This window comes from Canis lupus, chromosome 1 (assembly GCF_048164855.1).
Source record: "Canis lupus baileyi chromosome 1, mCanLup2.hap1, whole genome shotgun sequence".
In the NCBI taxonomy this organism is placed as follows: Eukaryota; Metazoa; Chordata; class Mammalia; order Carnivora; family Canidae; genus Canis; species Canis lupus.
The window spans coordinates 78,390,340-78,412,887 of record NC_132838.1 but is presented as its reverse complement, the minus strand read 5'-3'; the positions used below and the strand labels follow the sequence as shown (position 1 = coordinate 78,412,887).

At 41.7% G+C, this 22,548-nt stretch overlaps 1 protein-coding gene across 4 annotated transcripts in view; it reads left to right on the top strand.

The window, feature by feature from the left end:
* Positions 1-22,548, top strand: part of LOC140638926 (spermatogenesis-associated protein 31D3-like) — a 189,900-nt gene that overhangs the window by 96,022 nt on the left and 71,330 nt on the right. Inside the window, exons 2-3 of one of the 4 annotated variants that reach the window (XM_072837059.1) lie at positions 5,228-5,366; positions 5,895-6,532. The exons of 2 other annotated variants lie outside the window; for them this stretch is intronic. The gene's annotated coding sequence lies outside the window, so the exon portion shown is untranslated. Of the gene's footprint in view, positions 1-5,227; positions 5,367-5,447; positions 6,533-22,548 lie in introns of all 4 variants that reach the window. One more of the 4 variants, XM_072837071.1, reaches the window with a different exon arrangement.

Genomic DNA, 22,548 nt, shown 5'->3' with positions numbered 1-22,548 from the left:
TGCAGTGGAGCGACAGGCCTGAAGCTCCCTGGTAGAAGTACCTGGACTTAATGTGCAACAAGACTTCAGTCAACACCAGCCCCCAAAGTCACTGAGCTCCATGACATCATATGCCCAGGCGGGAAAAGTCAATAGGCCGTTGGCACGGGTTCCCCTCCCTTATTTTCCTTTCCCGGGCTCTCAGTTCTGACCCAGGGGCAATGTTTAGAAAGCCCAGTTGAGTTCAGGCGGTCCTCTCAATTACTTTGGCTGGAACCTTCCTGAGTACATTTTGCTATCTCTTTGTGATATAAACAGGGGCACTCACAGTTGGCAGGGGACGCTCTTTCTGTTTTAATTTCGCAAGGCATAATTATAGTTCCAGGGTCTGGAAGCAGCATAGAGTTCTTTGGAGAACTTCACAGGGATTCTTCTGTTATGACATAGTTTATCTGGAAAAAAAAAAAAAAAAGTAAGGCAAAAGGCACTTCCAAAGAGGAAATAATAACACTATTCATGTTAGCATGCCATTCCATATTGAGTAGATCACAAAATCAGAGTAGACTTTTTTTGTGGTGGGATGCGGTGAGGGAGAAGGAGGTATCTCAAAATGTTGAACTCTTGTAGTGTGGGAAAATCTGGATAAATCCTGATGAATGGATGTGGGTAGAGAAGGATAGAAGGATATAAAATTAAATGTTTTTACTTAGGAAAGCAATAACGAAGCATCCAGCTGTATCTGAGTGAATTTGTAAGTACCCCGGGCCCTGGGGATATGGAAAAGGATCTCCACCATAGTAATAATAATCTGGCCTAAACTTGTCATAAAATTCCCTCTGCCCCCAGATGTTCAGTTAGAGGGCACTTGGTTACTCTGCTGATGTAGCGAGAAATCACAGAACTGTCAGGGTAATGGAGAGAGCAGTGACAGAGGTGGGGAGAGGGGGCTGTTTCTCTGTGATGAAACCTGTTTTTATAGGTGATTCTGATGTACAGTAGGTATTAAATAGAGCAACTAAAAGATGTTTTATCTGAGATTAGTGCTGGAGCAATATTCTCCGCATGGCACTGATAATCTAGCAGGTTTCCCCACCTAGCTTCTCCCAGGCACCCTGCTCTGTGAGTCCTGACATAAGGGTGAGCCACTGCGTCCACATTTCTGTCTCAGAGAAGGAGAGAATCACCTTTCCTAACTATGCTTGTGATATTTAGAAAAGAGGGGTCTTGTGTAATTTTGTGTGTGTGTGTGTGTGTGTGTGTGTGTGTGGTGGTGGTGGTGGTGGTGGTGAGGAAGGTATTAAATGAATTCTGCCTTTGCAGTTTAGAGCTAGGGATGTGGAAAGAGGGAGAGCTCCAGGTAAAAAAAGAGCATTTCAAGAATGCTTATTTCAGACGTCCCTTGATGCACGTATGCCAGTTTGAAGTCCAAGGGCCATACCACCTCAGCCTAACATCTTGGTCTTCCGCACCACACAGGATGCACAATTCTTGCTTAGTTGTGTGCTTCTCACATATTTCAAGGGCTGTCACAGGAACAATAAGAGGCCTGTTGAAACCACACTGTGTCCATCACAGTGGGAAAAAAATAAATAAGGTCATTGAGCTTGGAGTATTGTTAGGGTTGAGCCTGCCCAAATTATTTCATTCATGTTAAAATGTAAGGAGATGAGAAACATATTGCCTGAGAAGACAGAAGTTATTTTACATCTGCCCTGTCCCCCTTCTAGGATATGGGGAGTGCGCCTCTTAGGATAGCCGTTAGCTGGATTGTGTGTGTGTGTGTGTGTGTGTGTGTGTGTGTGTTTCAATTTGTTAAGATGCTAAAATCTGCTTTGTGTGATTTATGAAGGAACTTGAAGCGATTAGTTTCACAGTGCATGAAAATTCCTCAGGTTCAGGGGGGTGGTGGCCAATCTGTTACACTGTTTGCCGTGGACTGGATGGGAACATGAGCAGCTCGGAGCCATAAGGAGATTGTGTTGAGTTATTAAACACTTGTGGTAAAGCTGCTTATTGTTAATTCCCCAATGTCCTGCTGAAGCGATAGGATAAAATCAGATCGGATTAGATCAAAGAGCCTGGGAGCCAGCCTTTGGAGCAGATTCATTTAATCAATAAAGAGACCTCCTGAGAGAGGGGCAGAGTAGAGGCTGTCCTGGTGGCTCAGGAGATTAAGATGGGAGTGGGAGGTGGTGGTGGGAAAGAAACAACATGTACACGTATTTATTTCCCCCCTTCTTTTGGAGATGTAATTCTCCTCTGAAACATTTCAGCCACACTCACCAAAGGGTGTAGACATTTCTGTAAGATCTCATTACTCCAATACTCCATACCAATAATGCCCTATAAAGCAGGAGTTTATTTAAAAAACAAAACAAACAAAAACCCCAAACAACTTCTGTTCCATAAAAAGTATTTCAGTAAAAGCAATTTAGGCTTAAATGATTCCCCAAGAAACATTAATCCCTTATGAGTTAATCTGCAAAGTTTCCTATTGTCCCTTTGTGAGGAGAAATAATGGAGAAACACCAAAAGGCCAAAGTCTGGCCCCATCCCCTTCTTTGTATTCTCCCTGAGGTGCACCTCCCCACCCCCACCCCCGAATAATTAGAAGGTATTGTGTATTAAGAGGTATGATGCACGTCCTTCATCCATGATTAACACTTAAACCAGTGATATTCATTCATCTCTTAGCCCTACCAAACCCCACTAAAATGAGGACTCGTGAAAAAGGAAGTGACACCCATTAGAAAGTTAACCACAGAAAATGAGAGAAAAAATGAAGGATGGAGCAAATTAAGGATGCGAGTCCCTCAATGGTTATTGGCTTTAATGGTGTTATAAAAATGATGTCGGCTTTTACCAGGAATAATTTATATTCCGAATTAAATAAGGATATGTATCTATAAATCCATTCTATAAAACTTAATTTTCCATCTAGATATGCTGATTACTTCAGGCCCCAGCATACCTTTACCGGTTGTTAATTACCACGGGATGGTTTAACACTATTTTCCAAATCAGCATGCATGCATAAAATGACTGCAATCCAATTTGACACATTATTAGTGATGATTATTGTCATAGATAAATTAGATTGAACAGAAAATAACCTTCATCCTTAGCATGTTTTAGCTCTCAGAATTAATGTGATTTGGTGAACACATATAAATAAAAATCTGATGAGTCCCTGCTGACTACAGGGCCTGCTGGTGCTGAAGTGTATCAATTTCATGCAGATGATGAATTCCTTAAGCATTCAATGATAATCATGCTTGATTTGACAAGACTTTCTCATGCTATTTTAGGGCTTTAATTTTCTGTGAAGTTCTGTCAAGTGCTCATCAAGCACCCACTTATCTCCGTATCTTAACCTGGCAGCCAATCACAAGGTTGCCTAACAGTACAGCTACTGAGTGCCAGCCCATTAATATTCGTGTCACGTGACTGTCCAAGGAGAAAAACCAATCAATGGCTGATTAACATTCAGGTCACATGACTCCCGAGGAGAGTAAATGAGTTACACAGTAAGACATCAAACAAATTTTCATCTTGAAAGAGTGATTGCTTTTTCTGCTGCTGTGATGTTTGTCAAATTCGCTCTAGCCTTGTCCAATTAAGCTCCATGAGCTGAATTAATAATGAAGAGATGTAAGTACCGTGCCAGCATGAGAGCTGTGAGTGGTGCCACGGAATATGAACTGCTAAAAAAAAAAAAAGAAAAAGAAAAGGAAAAAATTCTTAGAATGATTGAAAAACCACATCTGGATAACTGGAAAAATTGCTTTTGCAATCTTGATGCTGTTTTGTGCTCTCCAGTGCGAAGTGTGAGCTGGAGTGTGCTAGGACACGGTACTTTGTGTCATACTTCAAAGATGGATGTGATGTGATGTTGAGTTTAGAATGACTTTAAAGGCATCATACAGATACACGTTAATTGGATTATTGTTTGTGACCCTAATAATGAATTTCATTTGCACACTCAATTATGTTCTGGGGCCTTCTAGAGATATGATCTCTCAAGATTTTTAAACTGTCCACAGAAGGGAAGGAAATTACTCTGTATTCTTGTATCCTGAGTGAAAGAAATGACTAAACCAAGTACATTAGGATTTGTGAACATGCGTGTGCATGTATGCAGGTGCCGATGTGTGCTGTTCATTTCATTAACATTCACAGGTCAGTAAATTAAGTTCATTGGATTATTTGAAAATGCACAGGGGAATCTAAAGAGAATTTTCTGAAAAAGGCACATGCTCTCTTACTGGTGATAGCCAATGACAGCTCTCTTGTAGTTACAGGGAAAGTTCTATTTATTCACAAAGTCAATTGGATTTCAACACAGATGCGCTACTAAATTCCAGTGACATGTTTAGAATAGAGACCCTATGACTAATAAAGCTTTCATTTCTTCCCTGAAGGGAGTGAGACTTGACTAATGGTTTATTGGAATTATCAAAGAGTGTCAAATCCCACTTAATAAGTTCCAGCACGAAATTAGCTAAATTCCCAAAGGCCTTTCTAAAACAATATAGTCAAATAAAAGGTGTTGCGTGTGCTGGAAAGAGTGTTAAAACCAGTTACTTGGAAGTGACGAGAAATAAATCTAACTGTAGGCAGGAGGCAATGTTTATGTATACAGTTAATAACCTTCTTAATGGGACTGCTTGGCTTGGTGATTCCCGTACGGGGAAGAAAGTGAGGTGTGGAACACGGGGTAGGCGAAAGGCCATAAGTCAGTTCCCAGCACTGTTAGTCAAGAATGGAAATTGCAAGGAGTGAGGCAATGAATTTAAAAGCCCCAGCAAGCAGAGAAAGAGGAAGGAGAGCTGAGAGCTTCGAGGGGAGGAGGTGGAAAAGAAATGGTTGAGTCCAAGCTGGACCATCCTGATGCAGTGAAAACCTTTTAAGTCCAAAGACAGGGTCACCCCTGCAGTTCTCAGAGAAGGATTCCTTTCTGACAGTTCCTTACTAATGACTCAGAAAATAATGTTGTCATGAATAACTACTCAGGGTCAGTGAGGCCCAAAAGGGGGCATGTTATAGAAATGTTTTTGTGTGTGTGTGTGTGTGTGTGTGTGTGTGTTTAAAGCAAAAGCAGAGATCACAACCACAAGGCTTACATTGAATTTCAGAGTCTTGTGAAAGCACAGCTCTGAGTTAGTCTGAAAAATCTGAGGCACCCAAGGTAATGTAAGTTTAACTGATCATCTTTTCCTGAATATTTTACCCCTCACTTACTTTGCAGCAAACTGGTAGCCTGGAGCTCTGCTCACATGCATCCCACCCGCGCCGGAGCAGCTTCCTACAAGCACCCCACTTCCTGACACTTGAGAGCCACGGAATGGAAGGAGGCTCAGTTGCTTTAGAAGGCCCAGAATAAAAGGGTATTCCACTTTCTGCATAACTTTACATAATTAATAGTTTTCCATGCAAACTATTGTTTGACTTAATTGTTGTTTCAACAGCTGTTTTCATTAAATTGTAAAGCCCGCTGTATCTAATCCTTTGAGCACCACTATTGATAACAAGAACTGCTCTGAAGCTTGCTCTGGAGGAAGAGTTAGTTCCCTGCCAAGCTGGAAAACCGTCATGAAGTTACTTGAAAAATAAGGCCTACAGTGGGACTGGTTGTGTAGCTAATCCATTAGGCTTTTCAAAAGAGCCATGCTCTGTACCCTTATGGCTAAATTGACCCAACAACCAATCAATGCCTTTATTTGCTGCGTGGCTGCCCCTGAAGGGTCTTATAGCCAGGTCCAAGTCCTAATCAAAGCCTCCATCAGTACTGGGTCCCTGATGACATAAATGGCCAAACTTTCAACGCGGCTGGCTTGGGTCCAGTCACACCATTTTGAAGATACAAAGAGGCTGTGTTGCACGGTGGAATTCATTTTCTTGTTTACTTCCTCCAGAAACAAGAGCATCATCAGCACGCTCAGTGCATCGGATCAGACCGCGGAGTTGTTGACAGAAGCTTGGCGAGGCTTGCCAGCTTTCCACAAGAAACGCTGGCTTTCTTCTCATACACCCCCTACCGTTTGTGTCTCTGCCAATTGTAGCACATCAGAGCGGCCATTGAGATAATGACCGTGAAGTCTCATGATACACTTTGATGAAGTGTAACATTTTTTAAAGGATTTTTGTCTGTGCCAAAATGATCGAGGCAGCTGACTAAAACTCGCCCCATCAAAATCAAGGCTGATGAACAGCAGGCGGAGGCATGAGCCTCCCCAGAGAAGATGGGGGGATTTTGCAGCCAAAGTGTCTTTCTTTCCACGTCTATGTGCACCACAGTTTCCTTTTTTGAAAAGTCATCTTTGTTTCCGATGAATATATGTCAGTGGCTGATGCTTCAGCCTCCAACATTTCTTAATTCTTTTTTTTTTCCATCAACCCCCAGAAGATACAAGGAATGATTCCTCTCTGACAGTTCCCTATGAACGGCTTAGAAAATAACATTACTCAAAACGTGATCTTGGTTGGAAAAAGCATACTGGTTATTTCAGCCAGGAGGTTTTCAGGCAGAGGCTGACCCTGGATTAATGTTCAGGTAAGTTTGGTCTCTCTAGTCCAGCTGGAATTAAGAGTATGTACACAAAAGTGGTTCTGAGCCGATGAAGGACAGAATCAAGCCAGGAGCAAGATTGAGAGCTTCTTTGGGGAGAAACATCATGTGATTAATTTATTGCCTGGCCCGTCATGAGTACCATTTATTGAACACCTGCTGTATTCACACAGCGTCTCTGATCTTCACAACAGCTCCAATTTACTACCTCCATTTTAGGTGAGGAAGCCAAGACCCAGTGAGGAACCACGAGGCCTGGAGATGTTAAGTAACTCAGCCAAGGCCAGAGAGCTGGGAAGTGGGGAAGGCAGGGTGTGACCTGTGCGCTTGCTCACACGATGTGTTCTCTTCCCATCTGTGGTTCATTCCTTCCATTGTACGGCTGATACAGCTCTTTAAATGGTGCTCAGTGGGAGAAGAGGAAACAATTTGTGGTTGAATTGGTAAAGGCAATGAATAAAAGGGATTTACCGTTGGCCATTCTCACCTCTCAGTTTTTCAAGGAGACATTAGCTATGTGGCATCCTTTTGCACCAGTGAGCAAATGTATGCTTAGAAACAAGGTTTGGGCATGAGAGTAGCTGGAGTGAGGCTTTGGTGAAGCTCGGTCCGTCTGTAGTTTACCTTCTGATTCATGGTTAAAGCTTGCCCTCGGGAGGAAGTGTGGGCGGTAAGCCCCAGGACTTCTCAGAATGTCACAATTGAAGAGACACCTGTGTTTCTGCAAGTCGATGCAGAAACCACAATGGAAAGGGGGTTACAGTTCAGTTGCCTTTCAAGTTTTTGTTTCTGCTTTTGGAGCAAGAATCTGTGTCAGAGTGGGATGGAGGGGATAAACTGGAGGAAGAGTGACAGTGAGGAAGTCAGGGAGAAGAGAATTATGATACAAATGCTTGTGTTTGAATGTGCCAGTGACATTCCCTTGGGTTTCTTTTAAATGTCTTCATAGTGTATCCCTAAGTACAGTCAAATAAAAGGTGACAAAAGCTCAGACAACAGAACAAAGGCGCCAGGCTAATTTTGTGCACACATTGCAAGGAATAAACTACAGGGTTTCACTCCCCTGTTTCCAAAGAGAGCGTATTTCAGGAGTCAAGATGGATGCATCCTGGTTTGCACTTAGATCTTACTAATTATTTAGACTTTGAAAAGAAACAGCAACCCAAATCCAAGTGCTGCAGTGAAGCTTAGCACCAGACTTTGTACACCTGAGGCCTTGTGAAAGAGGAAGGCTAGCTGACCTCAGAGGTGTGGAGAAGGCTTCTCATGACCGGGAAGCCAGGCAGGAGTCACATGCAGCCTTCTGCACAAAGGAGGTGGACGCCGAAGCGTTGTGAGAGGTCTTTCAGCTTGCCTTCCCTACCAAAGTATGAGTATATGCATTTTACGGAGGGTGAGTATTGTATTGGGAGAGTCGATCACAAACTCCTTAGCCCATTTCAAATAGAAAGCACTCAGACTTGAAAGGAAAAGGACTCTAGTTATATTACTTTCAGGAGCCCTTGAGTGAGGGAACCACAAAAATCCATCTGATTTTAAAGAAAACGCTCACTATCTCAGCCCCTACCCTCGCCTTCCTCATTTGTAAAATGATGATTTTTTTCGATTCTCTGAACCCCTCCCAGCATTAAAAGTGGATAGTTTTAGTGTTCAGTAAGTACAGGCTAATGCCTTTCATTTCCACTAGTTCTAAGAGGATCTGATTGAATCAGTCCAAATTGACAAATAAAAAGATCTATCTGTCACTTTCCAAATATGTGCTACTCCTGAGCCTTTGCTCAGCATTTCTCAAAGTGTGGTCCCTGCACCGAGGATCTTGTCATGGCCTAAAGTGAAGATGATCAGCCTTCCCCTGTCCTAACCACTTACTGAATAGAAGGAAATTCTGGAAGTGGGCCCCAGTCATCTGCATTGAAACAAGCCCTCCTGGTGACTTTTGTGCTTGTTCAAATCCTGGGACCATTTGCTGAAGCTGTCCTGGCTGCCTGGAATGCCTTTTTTTTTTCTTTTTTTTTTTTTAGGTCTTTTTGAGACTTAGGTCAAATTTTACTCTCTGCAAGAAGCCTTGCCAGCATCCCCCAAATAAAATTAAGTTCTCTTTTCCTCCCATTTCAGAACATTTGCCTTCTACCCTGTCAAAGAACTTATTAGAACTGCCTTGCAATGCTGTATCTATATCTTTGTCCAAGACGTCTGTGGAGCCTGACAGGGTGTGGTAGGCAGCCTCTAAAATGGCTCCCAATGATCCCCATCTGTTGATAGTCATGAGGTGTGTATTCCCCTCCTTTTGAATGTCGGTTGACTTATTTCTGTGGCAGAACTGATGGGATGCCAGTTCCAAGATAATGTACAAAGAAACTGACATCCATGTTGGTAATGTTGTCTTACTTGTCCTTCCTCTCTCCCTTTCTTCTTCTCTTCTTCCTCCTTGTCCTTCTCTCTCTCCCCCTGTCACTCCTTCCCTCTCTCCCCATTCCTCACCCACCAGCCCAGCTACCATATAAACAAGCTCAGGCTATCTTGGTAGGGAGGCCCTGGCAGATGAGAGGCCACATGGAGAAGCATGGAGATGGCCCTGAGGAAAGGCACCTGTGAGTGAGCGTATAAATGGGTCCTTCCTTGAGTTGAATCTTGAAGTGACCACAGCCCCTGCCCACACTTTGACTTGTGGCCTTTGGCAGTGGGTGAGCTAGACACTGAGTTAAGCTGCTTCTCCATTCCTGAGCCCCAGAAACTGTAAGATAATAAAAGTTTATTGTTTAAGTTGCTAAGTTTTGGAGTGATTTGTTATACAGCAGTAGAGAACAAAATACATTGGACTGGCATGTTCTTATAGTCTCCAAAGCACATAATGGGATGCTTTGCTCATAATTGTTTATTATATGATTGTTGGAATCTGAGGAATGTTGCCTTGAGAAATTTTCAAGAGTGGCTAGTTTCTAGGTTTAGAAGGGATGTATTCACTGTCAGTCCCAGGCAACATATGTTGAATAAGTTATAGGAAAGGAACAAAAATAGTGACGGTTAGGGGAACCTAGAATGAAAAGAAGAAGGGGAAAACGTGGGATAAGTTTGAGAGAAATTCAAGTAAGCTTCTGGACTGAGTTTTCCTGCAGTTGTTCTCAAACTTGAGGAAACAAGATGTTTTAAAAACCATTTGAAGAATATTGAGGCCCAACGACCCAAATAAATATCCATAATATGATAGAGAAATCCCAAAAGTGCCAAAACGTCAGCCAGAGGCCACCATTTGAAAACCAAGTGCAACAATGAAGAGTCTGAGTTTGGATCTAGCCAAGACAAGTATCCAGATGGCTCTGCCTCACATCTCTTCTTTTTTTCCCATGATGTACCTTTGTCTCAACGCCCTGACATTCCTATGTTCTCATCATCAGCTCCCAACTTTGCCTTGACTAATCTTCTGAAAGGAAGAACACCAAATCACATGGGACTTGGGAGTAGCTGGAACTCAGTCTTCCTTCTAGTGTACACAGTCTATCTCCTGCTGGCTCATGCACCTCTGGTTTTTCCCCTTATCTGCAGGAGGGTGTTAGTTCCTAAGACAAAAGAGAGGTTGTTGAAGACTGGCCAGCAGCCCCCACATGCTCACAGGACCAGAAGCTTGTCCACAGCATGATGACATGCTGTTCATTCTACCCTTCAAGTAGAAATGCTCCTTGGGTGCTTCTGAATGCTACTGTTGGCTCCTTCCACCCCTGCATGCATGCGCACATGCACACACATGCACGTGTGCACACATACATACATACCCAAGCTCACAGGAGTGTAAAGCATTCCTCTGAAAACTTGAATCACAGAAAGAGTGCAGCCAGCTGGAACCAGCGGTGGAACATCCTTCTCCTGGTACTTCAGGACATAATGGAGACTGACCTCAGAGATTGCTGACTGGGTGAAGCATGAAGACTTTAATTTCAAATGAGCTTGTCTGCACTTTGCTTGAGAAAACTCTTGGCTTGGATGACACCTAATATAATATGGTTTATTTGGTGTAAGTGCAAGTATTTTTCTTTTCATTTTAATTTTCTCATTTCCTGAACACAGGGCTTTCTTTCTGAGGATTGTTTCATCCCACTCTTGTTGTCATGTTTGGCTGCATTTTGAAGAGTAAAAAATTGTTTAAGAGAAAGGCTCAATTAAGTTTTATATATTAGCTTGGCGACTGCCTGTGTTACTTAACCAAAGAAAAAGCCAAGTAAAACTATATAATTCTGTGATTCAAGGCACAGCACTTTGGAATAAGTGTCGGACAAAATTGTTTCTCTTACCATCTGAGAGGTGGCCTCAGCCAGCTTTTTGGAGTTTGGAGAGATTTTGAAGTTGTTGCTTTACAGAAACTGTGATCTTATTGGGGAGATCCTCTGGGCTCTCTGGGCTGCAGTTTCTCACTTGTTCCTTTCTCCACATGCCTGCTTCACCCTTCCCAGCAAACTCTCCTTCTGAGGGCATTGGGAAGAAATGGCCATCTCCCCTCACTCCTTGGGCTCTCCCCACTGAGAAGGAAAATGTGAGATGAGAGCCCCACATGGCTCAGTGTGGTGAGTTGGTGGGTAACATTGCTCACCTGAGACCAGTTTCTCCCGAATTCTCACTGGAATCCGAGTCATGCTATGTCCCAATGGAAGTTAGATTAGATAACTAATTCTCTACAAATATCTCTTTCCCCTGTGGATTTACCTGAATCTACATTTTGAAGGAAGACATAAAACCATATTGGCCTCTGGTCCAAGAAGTTATTTCTAATACATTTATTAGGTATTAATAGTTCTAGTAGTAAAAATAATACCTTGATCCCTCTTCCACTCTTTCATCGGTGTCTCAACTGGTTCAGTGACCAAAGGACTACAACTAACACTGTCTTTGGCCACTCCAGCTCTGAGGGTTCATTCTAGCTCCTCAGCCTGCTTGTCCTAACCCTGTCCAAGTTTGGTTCATTTGGTCTCCGAAATACTGAGGTGGGTTCTGTTCTTCCTCATCTGAAACTTATTCTTGCTGAGGAAGATGCTGGGCGTAGTAGGCAGGGCCAAATAATGCTGGTGCATGGCAATGACATTTGAAGAGCCAGTGCTGCCCAGCCCCTGGCTCCTCCCTCTGTTTATCCTTTTGTCAACTTGGAAGACATTTTCCAGGGTAGAAAAGCCACACATTGCTGGTATAATTTATAGACTACTGTTAAGCAGATGGTATAAGTGGTTTATTTTTAAGGAGGTTATTACTGGTCACAAAACTTCAAGTCAGCTATTTGCAAGGAACCCTTATGAAGGAAGCCCCTGTTTGTGGCATCCACCCTCAAGAGCATCTGACAGAGGGCTTACTGTACTTTTGTGCCCAACCACACTTAATCCATTTATAAGACCCCTTTGTATGAGATGCCTTACCAGAGGAAATTAATGTAGGATATTGCAAACAGCTCTTAAGAATGTCTTTTCTATAGAAGAACTGTGTAGTTCTGAGAGCAAAGTGGGCTCCCTCCCTACATTGTTATGACTTGACATCTCCAGCATCGAATGTTTCTAGCCAGTTATAATAAGAAAAGCCTAGATTTTTCACTGTTGTGGAAACCACAGTAGAAGAAAGCTATTCTAATATCTATTCACTTACTCTCCTCCTGGAAATATAAATGTATTTATGAAATGGGTCCAAGTTTGGGGAAGAGAAGTGGCAGTGCTTAAAAATCATGCAATGAAAAATTGCAAGTTCAAGATGACAATGGCCAGTCATGTGGACAACAGAAGATAAACGTGCCTTACAGGGATGAAGACATTTTCTCACCCAGTAGTAAATTTTAGATTTTGGATTTCTGGGAATGAAAACAAATTTTTAAAGTTAAAAACTGACAGCAGATGCCAACTTTGAGGGGTTTTGTTTCATAAGTAGGGCATCATAAAGAAAGCAACTACCATCTTCAATTTCATCATCCTATAAAATAAAAGACTGATGGTGTGATATAAAAAAGAACTAAGACGGGCAGCCCTGGTGGCACAGTGGTTTGGCACCACCTTCGGCCCGGGATGTGATCCTGGAGATCCAGGATCGAGTCCCGCATCGGGCTCCCTGCATGGAGCCTGCTTCTCCCTCTGCCTGTGTCTCTGCCTCTCTCTCTCTCTTTCTCTGAATAAATAAATAAATAATCTTAAAAAAAAAAAAAGAAGTGAGACATAATCTCATAAAGAACTATTCTTTAATAAGCCTGTCTGTATGTAAAATGTCATTACAGGGGGCTTTGTTTTTTCATTCCACAACAGACCATGAACTTGTCTTTACTGGCTGGCCCCACTTCAAAACCTGGTGCAGGGAGCCACTGCTCCAGGCGTTACCGTGTGTCATTGTGGAGTCAGATGACCTGTGGTCATGTCTGTGCCTTGTCACGACTGGGTGTGTGGTCTTGGGCAGGGTATTTCTCAAGTTTCGTCTCTGCTTGTATATAATATGGATAGGAGTGATCACACTCTTAATAAGACAGGAGGATTTCATGAGACAAGGAATAGGGACCAGTGCATTATGAGTGTACAGAACTTGGTGGGACTGACATACCCCTCTGGACCATTCCAAGGACAGACTTGAGGCAGAAGCGTCCACAGGAGTTGACATTAGAGGAGCACTTTTTTTGTTTTGTTTCTTTGCTAAAATCACCTGGATTTCATCATTTACATTTATAAGCAAAACATGTAGCAGATAACATAAATTTGGAAGAAAAGAAACAGTATCTAATGCAAATGCCAGTATAGAAAATGGAGTTCATAGTGTCAAAGCTTATTACTTTTCAAGAAGAGACACATAAGATCTGGGTAATAGACACAAACTGGTCTCGGAGAGCTGTTTCTGTGGTCAGCTAGAGCGAGCCCAGTGCCCCTTAATCCTTAGGTACAAGAGTGCTCCTTCCACCATTTATTTTCTTGTTCTGATTTTGTCATCCTTAGTCAACTTCTGACTAATAATTTGCCTTACCAGATACTTCTGCTTGGAGCCTCATTCCCCCTGGCCTCCATCCTTTCTACCTACCTGACAAACTTCCTAATCATCCTTCAAGATGGCCTCTTTTAAAAAAGATTTCTTTGTCTGCCATTTTCCCAATTCCTTTTCATTGATTTTTTTTTCCTTAATCTTTTTCCATGAAATTGTGAGATCTTGAAAAGCTGATTTGGCATTATATTACTGGGAGGAGTTAACTTCTTTCCTAGGTGCAAAGTAAGGACTTAACAGATGCCTGTGGGCTGGATATTGTCATAATTACATTGAATGAATGAAGAGCAGTTTGTAGGTGAACAAGTGTTAGTCTGCATTTTGTAGCCAAGTAATGTGGAAGAGCCATTTCTGGGGGGAAATGTTCATGTATTTTTAAACTGTTGTGAAAAGAGTACTTTCTTACAGGGAGGAAGTTACTGAACACCAATCAGGCAATCATACCAACAGCAAATGCCATTTATTGAGTGTGCACTATGTGTTGATGCTCTTTCAAAGTAGCTTACCTGCATTATCTTCTTAAATGCTGTAGTCATCCCATTAGGTTGTTATCATCCCTGCTTTACAGGTGATAAACTGAGGTTTAGAAGGGTTATAAAATCCCGTAGGTCACGTGGGTGCTGGGTAGTGGAGCTGGGACTCGGACCCAGGTCTGATTCCAAAGCTTAGGTGCACGTTCATGCCACCACAATGCCAAGTTAACATCCACCACCCTGTATGGTGCTCTCAGAGCAGCAGAGAGCAACACCACAGAGTTTGAAGTCTCTGAGACATGTTTTTGCACAAGCATACGCTTCACAGGAATGTGTCTTTAGAAATACATGGAACTGTTATAGCTGGAGAGATTCTGAAAGTTTGCTGATGGATGAGATTATGTATTTGGGTACTTGGGAAGACTTTTATGGGGATGAAATTAATTTTTCAGCAGGCAAAAAGAAAAAAAACCTTACAGGTATAAATGTGTGGCATAGAAGGAGAAATTGTAGACTCAGCCTAAAACAACTCCAATTAATTTGTATGTGAAGAGCTCAAACCCTCTATGAATCTTACCTTGTGGCAAAGAACTATGCCCAATTGCAAAAATGCTAAGTTGCCAGCATTCTCCCCTAAAAGAAATGCAGAAAATGGGCTCAGTTCCAGTCTGTTCATTAAAGATCTAGTTTTTTTTTTCTTTTTTCCCCCACAAACTTAATAAACAAACAAGAAGATTAATGTATTTTTCTCAGCAAGAATTTCTTCACTGAAGGACTATTGACTAGCTTTGAAAAATCTGTATTTATTAATGAAAACACATTGTTAATTACACCACTGATTGTAATCTTCTATTAATTCCGAAGTCTAAGAGGTGCCTGTTAACTGGAAACAACACAATTTAGGAAATAAACCACAACAAAATCCTGGAAGAATAAAAGTACTTTGCCACAAATGCTTTTTGACCTCTTATCATCCCTTTAATGTTCTCTAACTTTCTTGAAGACTGAGTTTGTGTTGACTATTACTTTCATATTATCCACAGTTTCCTGCGGTGGTTGAACTGGATTGAATTCTCATCTTCTTGGAATTGATCCGAATATCAGTTTCCTTTGAAGTCAGTTTTAACTTTGCTTCTGAAGTAGCAGAGGAAGATCAGGATTATTTCCCCAATTTTCTTGACCATAGCTGTTCCTGGCATATTTTAACATGCAACACCTGCCTTTTTGGTTTTAAAGCCATTCCAATGAGCTGAGAGTCTGACTGTCTTGAACAGAGAAAGATAAATACTGAGTATATGATCTTACTTATATGTGGAATCTAAAAAAGATGAGCTTGTGAAAATAGGGTAGAATAGTGGTTACTGGGGACTTGGAGGATGTGGGTATTGTGGGTATTGTGGAGATGTTATCTAAAGTTACAAAAAATAAATAAAGTTACAAACCTGCAACTAGTAGGGAAATGTGTTCTGGAGGTCTAATGCACAGCATGGTGATTATACAAGACTGCGTTATAAACTTCAAAGTTGCTAAGAGACTGGATCTTAATTGTTCCTTGTACAAAAAAGGAATAATTATGTGATATGATAGAAGTGTTAGCTAATGCTACAATGGTAATTATATTGCAATATATAAATGTATCATATCAACACATCATACATCATAAACATACATGATGTTATATGTCAATTATATCTCAATTAAAAAAATTAAAAAATTCTGAGAAAGAGTGGCTTGAGGGGTGTCTAGGTAGCTTAGTCGGTTAAGTGTCTGCCTCTTGATCTCAGTTCAGGTCTTGATCTCAGGGTTGTGAGTTCAGGCCCCACGTTGGGCTCCACACTGGGCATGGAGTCTACTTAAAAAAAAAAAAAAGCGTCTGGCTTGATATCTGTATGTGGCATGGCAAAATGTAATTTTAACCTTTAAAGACAAAAGAATACCCTTTATCCTCTACTGTCCTGATTTCTTTAGGGGATAAAGATTAATTAATTGCAAGGGGAAGAAGTGTGCTGCCTGTAATTATGTGGTATGTGTAAGAAAAGACTAGGTCAAGTACATGAACACAGATTCTTTTATAAAACAAGACCTGACTTGGGTGAATAAAAGCAACACTGGGAATCAGACCACAGAAAGAAACCAACCTAGATGTCTCTACGTTTTGTTATGAAAGTAACAATAGCATGAAATCACTTTTTTAAAAATTCAGAGACAACCTACACTTATTCTCAGTTAGAACTCATTATTGGTCCCTGGTTGAACTTTAGAAAGATTTAAGCTGAAGGAAACCAAGTGTTCAGAATGCGCCAGCAAAATTCTCCTTAATTTAATGATTGGGAAAGAATGGGATCAGAAGGTTAGATGTAGCATCGAGTCCTTTAAAAAAAAAAAATCTTAAAAGGCCACACACCATCACATCGACCGGGAGTAGGTATAACACTGACTTCTTTCAACAGAATTGGGTAAATATTTGACCTCCAATGTCATTACAGTTAATGTATATTCTGGACCTCAGAGGACATTGAGACGGAAGCTGTGCTATCCGATTGGCTCCCTCCTAGCCTTTGCTTGCTTGGAAAGACTGATAATATACTTTGTCCTTAACTTGGTGCAGTTCAATTCCTTGCCGTTCACTAGCTAAAATAATAATGATCTCATCCATTGACGATTTAAGTTCATGTGATTTGCAAATAATAATAATAATAATAATAATAATAATAATAACTTCTGGGTTAATTATTAACTCTCAGAAAATATTCAGGGCTAGTGCCATCCCTTTAGCTATTCCTGAGAAGAGGAGATTGAGATGTGGCTGGTGCATACACGAGAATGTCCCATAAAATAAAAGTTGATTACAATTACATTAATATTCCTAGGACTTGTCTCTCTTGTAATTCCCTATAAGGATGCAACAGACTCCCCTGTGTTAAATTACTCATTCTGATAACTATGTGAGAAGAAGATGCACAGATGGTATGTCTGAGAATGGCATCAAAGCATTTAAAATGCTCATTGGCAACATATCGCATATTTACATGTGAGTGGAAAGTCATCTTTTGGCTACATTAATGCTGCAAAAATAAACACACTTTGGTCTCTGATGCAAAGTTTAAAGTTCTCATGGCAATATTTGTTTCTTCACTTTGCTTCCCAGGTACAATAAAAAAGTCAACATTTATCAGTCCACTGCATGTATTAAACACTCACTGTGTGTTCAGCTTCAGGTGCTATGGAGCCTTAGAGAGAAAGACATTCAAGGACTTTATAGTTTAATGGGGGAGAAGGAGAAAACACAAATGTGTACATGTAAGCAAGCAGGGCTGGAGGTGTATAAACATACACACAGTCCTGACCATCTGTGCAGAGATAGAGGCAGAAATTGACTGCAAGCATAAAGGTGGGTGGAAGGAGGCAAGCGCCTGGAATGAGGTGAGCACCTTGTTTTGTTGAGGCTGTGTTGGGCTTTGAACAGAATTTGCTTTCCATCTCTCAAAAAATCGAGGAGTAATATACATGAATAGAATATTTCATTCCATTTGTGGGGTAACTGGTCGGGTCTGTGGGATTTGAGGGGAGTGTATTTGGAGTGCAGGCAAATGCCCGTGGCAGTGGTTCTCAAAGTGGGCTCCAGACCATCGGCATCAGCATCCCTGGGGTGCTTGTGAGAAACCCAAATTATAAGGCTCCACCCCAGACCTACTGAGTGGCAACTGGCAGTGGGGCCCGGTACCCCGTGTTTTCATAAGGCCTCCAGGGCACTCGGATGCTCACTGGAGCCCAAGAGCCACTGCTCTGTGCGGTGGCTGAGTCTGAGTTCTGAGCAAGGGTAGTATGCTGTTGACATGGCAGGTACAGAAGCCAGCCAATGTCCACACGAGGCATTCTAGACGACAGAGCAGCTGGTGAGGAGGGGGTGGTTAGTGAAGGCCTCAAGGCTCCCCCCAGAAACTTTAGGAGGCAACTTTGAGCCCTCTGACATATATCTCAGAGCTCCATTCTGAGTTAATGTCTTCAGAGAATTCTAACTTTTGCATTTCCTGACTTTTATGAGCATGTTGAGTGTTGTAATTCCATGAGGCTTTTAGATGTAATTTCCTTTGCTTTTAAGGAAAAGATGAGATGGTGGGGAGGGGGATTTTTAGGAGAGGAGTGGTGGCTGGTAGTGAGATGGTAAAAACAGGGAAACCATTTTCAAAAGAAATAAAAAAGTTATTCTTTCAAGACATTGCTACAAAGCCTGTATATATATATATACTGAAACAATAGAATAACAATAAGAAAAGCTAACATTTATATAGCTTTGAGGATGTGCCAGGCATGTTCTAAAGTGCTTACATATATTAATTCATTAATCTTCACAGCAGCTTCTGAGGTAGGGTCTATTTTTATTCCCTGGTGATAAATGGGGTAACTATCGCACAGAGAGGGTAAGAAACTTGCTCAGGGTCACACAGCTAGAGCTGGAACTAGGACTCAGGCTTTCATGCTGTATTTTGAACCCTTACACTATTTTATACTGTAAGAACTTAAACACTGGATGACAAGTGTTCTCTATTTTAAAAGAGTGACTCGTTCTGAATTGTTTGGCATTTGAGAATTAGGCTTCAGGGCCTGATGATTTTCTTATTTAATTTTCTGGTTGGCCAGCCAAGTATTTCCCAAGTCTACCCGGTTCTCACAGAAGGTAGCCGAAGCTAACTTCTGGGTAGAGTAAATCAGTTACAAAATAAAGGTTAGGCTCAGTGCCCAGAGCAAAGCTTGAAAAGACACTGGAATCATCTCCCTTCAGCCCAGAACCATTTAGCTTGGCTTCAGCAACCCCTGAGGGCTTAGGGAGCTCCTAGAAGCCTGGGTCTGCTCCTGAGTGCAGGAAGAGGGGCTTCCATGGGGTGGAGGGAATTAGAGGAAGGTGAAAGGAAGGCCTTGGCCAGTTTGTTGATAGGATCTTGTCCTCTATGGGTCATTCTTTGAACAGCAGTGGTCACCATTTTTTGGTGAAGAGCATGGGCTTTGGAGTCAGATGACCACCTGGGTTTGAGGCCTGACTCCTTCACTTACAAAATGCAGATCATATTTGTGATTATCTTCATGTTGTTGAAATGATTAAATAAAGGCTACACTTAAAGCTCTTTACACAATACCTGGCACAGAGCAAGCACTCAAGTGCTAATTCTTCTTTCTTCTTGTTTACTCATCTCCTGCTACATGCCTGGCACTGTTCTATAAGCTTTTGAGAGCACTAATGACCAGGTAACACTACTGCTTGCGACAACACTATGACCTAGATATCTACCATTTTGCAGGTGAGGAAACTGAGTGTGAATGGGGTCATTTTCCCAAAGTGATATAAGCAGGGAGGGGTGCAGTGAGGCTTTCTCCATGTAGAGACTGCGTCCCCATTGGGTGGCTCTGCCGTTGCCTGTTCCACAGATAGACATGGCCCTACAGGCACTTGCACTAGATTGAAATAGTTGGCTGCAGGGTCCTGGAGAAACCACCACTGAATTATAGCCTTGTTCACACTTTTAAAAAGGCTGGATTTGAAGCAGCTTTTAATCACTTTACTCATAAACTTCTACCGCTCTGGGGGAGTCTTCCCCATAGATTGTCTTATGGATACATCAGCAATCGTATGACACAGTGCCTTAAAGACACAAACAAGAAATGTTTGCTGGGACCTGTGAGTTGCTTGTCATTTTCTGTCCATGCGAGTGATTGATAAATGGTCTGAGTCACATATGAGTTGCTTTCTGAGGGTATGAAAGTAGACAGTCACGTTCCCTGACACTTGTCATACCTTCTGTCACACTGTCACTATCACACTGACATCATAAACTTGGAGCTCTCTGCTCGGTGTTTACATATGAAGGACCAGCTAGTCCAAAGTGGGAGAAAGGGACTGTATGTCAGGGTCCCCTCTGACCTCTGACCTCTGCTCAGGCCTGGGTTCCTATCCGTGTCATTGCCAGGCACACCACTAAACCTCATGTTGCTACAAATCTAATTTGCTATTCTATGTTCCTCAAGCAGGAGGTTTGGATTTCTTTAGTAGATTGATTTCTTCTCCTGGTGCCTTACTGCATCCACGTCAGACAAGGCAGGCCAGGGACCCCAAAGTAGGTATCTTTGATGTGTTGTGAGAGACTGAAATTCAGGAGTGTATTAATGGGCCATTAGCTCATATATGTGCATGTCTTAATGCTATTTACACAGTAAATCTTTTGACCTTATAAGATTTACTTTAAAGTATACTGTATGCCAAGAAAATAAAGAAGCAAGAAACAAAGTTTACAGTATCAATAACTACATAAACCTAAAAATAGAGACTGTACTTGACTTTTAGGTAACAGGTTGAAACATCTATGGTGGCCAATATTTGATATTTTTGACCTATAGAAAACAGAATTATCTTGGGGGACAATGGAGTTAAAATGAGGCAAGAAAGGAAAAGATTCTAAACTAGCAAAATGGAAGCCCTGTCCCACTTCCCATGTGTTATCAAGACAAGTGATAAACTGAGGGATTTTAGCTAGAAAATTTAGCAATATCTTTATTGGGGAGGGGTGGGAGATCTTTATAATTCAGGAAAGATAAGTTTGATAAGACAAAATATTAGAGGAAAAATATTATCAGGGGCACTGACTTAATCCATTTGAATGATTCTTGGTTTTCTTATCTGTAGAATGGGAGCACAGTGCTGGATAATTCAATGTGAAGAGTCTGAAACCTAATAGACACTTGAAATAGGCATGGGATTTGGAAACCAACCCTGTGAGTCAGGAACCTCCACAGTCAATAGAAAATCCTTTTTGAAGATGTATGGATTAGGCCAATCGATTTGGAATTGGTATCTTTATATATGTTTCCAGGGCCTGTTTATTTTTTTTTTATTTTTTTTTTCCAGGGCCTGTTTAAAAGCTTGACATTAAACAGAAGCATTCCTGAGTTGCTGTATTCCAGAGGATTTTAGATACACAGATTTCATGGCCATCATCCAAAAAAAAAAAAAAAAAAAAATCCATTTGTAGCTTTGACCACAAATAGAAGGTGATTCTTGTTATCATCAGAACATCCAAAAACATTTTCCCACATCTCAGAGTGACAAAGGGCATAGAACACACTCTTACCCCCTTCAGAGAATTCCAAGGAGCTATGGGGCTGTGGGCAGAGAGGGAGCCTTTTCTGGGCAGTTAACAAGCCAGTCAGGTGAGAGCATTTCACAGATGCATAGGAGAAGAGCAAAGTCTCCTTGGCAATATCATGATAACGTCTATATTTTTGAGGATGTCCATTGACAAGGACTAAAGTGAATTCTTCCAATGAGAGTGTGATCCCTATTCAAGGAAGAGGCACAATGCTAGTAGATAACATTTTCCAAATACCAAGAACATGCCAGGTACTCTTTCAGATATTTAAAAGCATTCATTCTCTTAATCCTGATAACTCTGTGAGTTCAATATGGCTTATACAGTTGATAACAGTGAGGCCCAGCTGGGGAAGTTGGTGGTCCACACAGAAATGGATTAGGAAAGCTAGATAACCCTGGGTTCAGTTAAGAGAAACTGAACAAAGAACAGAATCTTTAAGTTAGGAATAGTGAGAGGAAATTCAAGTTTCTATCCTAGTCTCACTGTGAATCTTTTTTGGAGGGGGCAGAGGGAGAGGGGGACAGAGTCTCAGACAGGCTCCCAGCTACACTTGGAGCCCCACATGGGGCTCAATCTCATGATCCTGAGATCATAACAAGAGCCGAAATTAAGAGTCAATTGCTTAATGGACTGAGCCAGGTGCCCTGCACTATGATTTGTTTAGCAGAACAATGACACTAGGGGACCCCTGGGTGGCTCAGCAGTTTAGTGCCTGCCTTTGGCTCAGGGCTTGATCCCAGAGTCCTGGGATTGAGTCCCACATCGGACTCCCTGGGTGGAGCCTGCTTTTCCCTCTGCCTGTGTCTCTGCCTCTCTGTGTCTCTCATGAATAAATAAATAAAATCTTAAAAAAGAAAAAAAAGAACAATGATACTATATGTCATTTAATTATATTACACACACATTCACACACGTTCTCACTCTCAGCTACTCTGTTTGTTGTCTTCATAAACCCTAAGCATCTTTCCCGGGGCTGTTAGCTGCCAGGTAGCTGGATGAGTGGGGCAGCTACCTGGCAAGTGAAGAGTGAAAGTGCAGTGTAAGGGCAGGGTTTGGTGTTGTCTAGACCTGGGTTCAAATCCCAACTCCGCCACTCATCGGCTGTGTGACTCCTAATCAGCTGTGTGGCCCAAGTCAACTGCCTGACTTCACCTGTAAGGAAAATAGGTTTAATAATACCTGCTTCAAACAGCTTCAGGGAGGTTTAAATGAGATCATAGGTATTAAGTAGTTAGCGTAGTCCCTAGCACATAGCATATGCTTAGGAAACAGTGACAATAGTAGCTCTTTCAAATCTCCTAATGAGGGAGGCCTTTTACAATTCTCACATTTCTAGGTTTGACTGGGGTGTGACACTCCATAAACTTGCGCCTCAAGGTATTGCACTGGACCCAATAGATGAAAT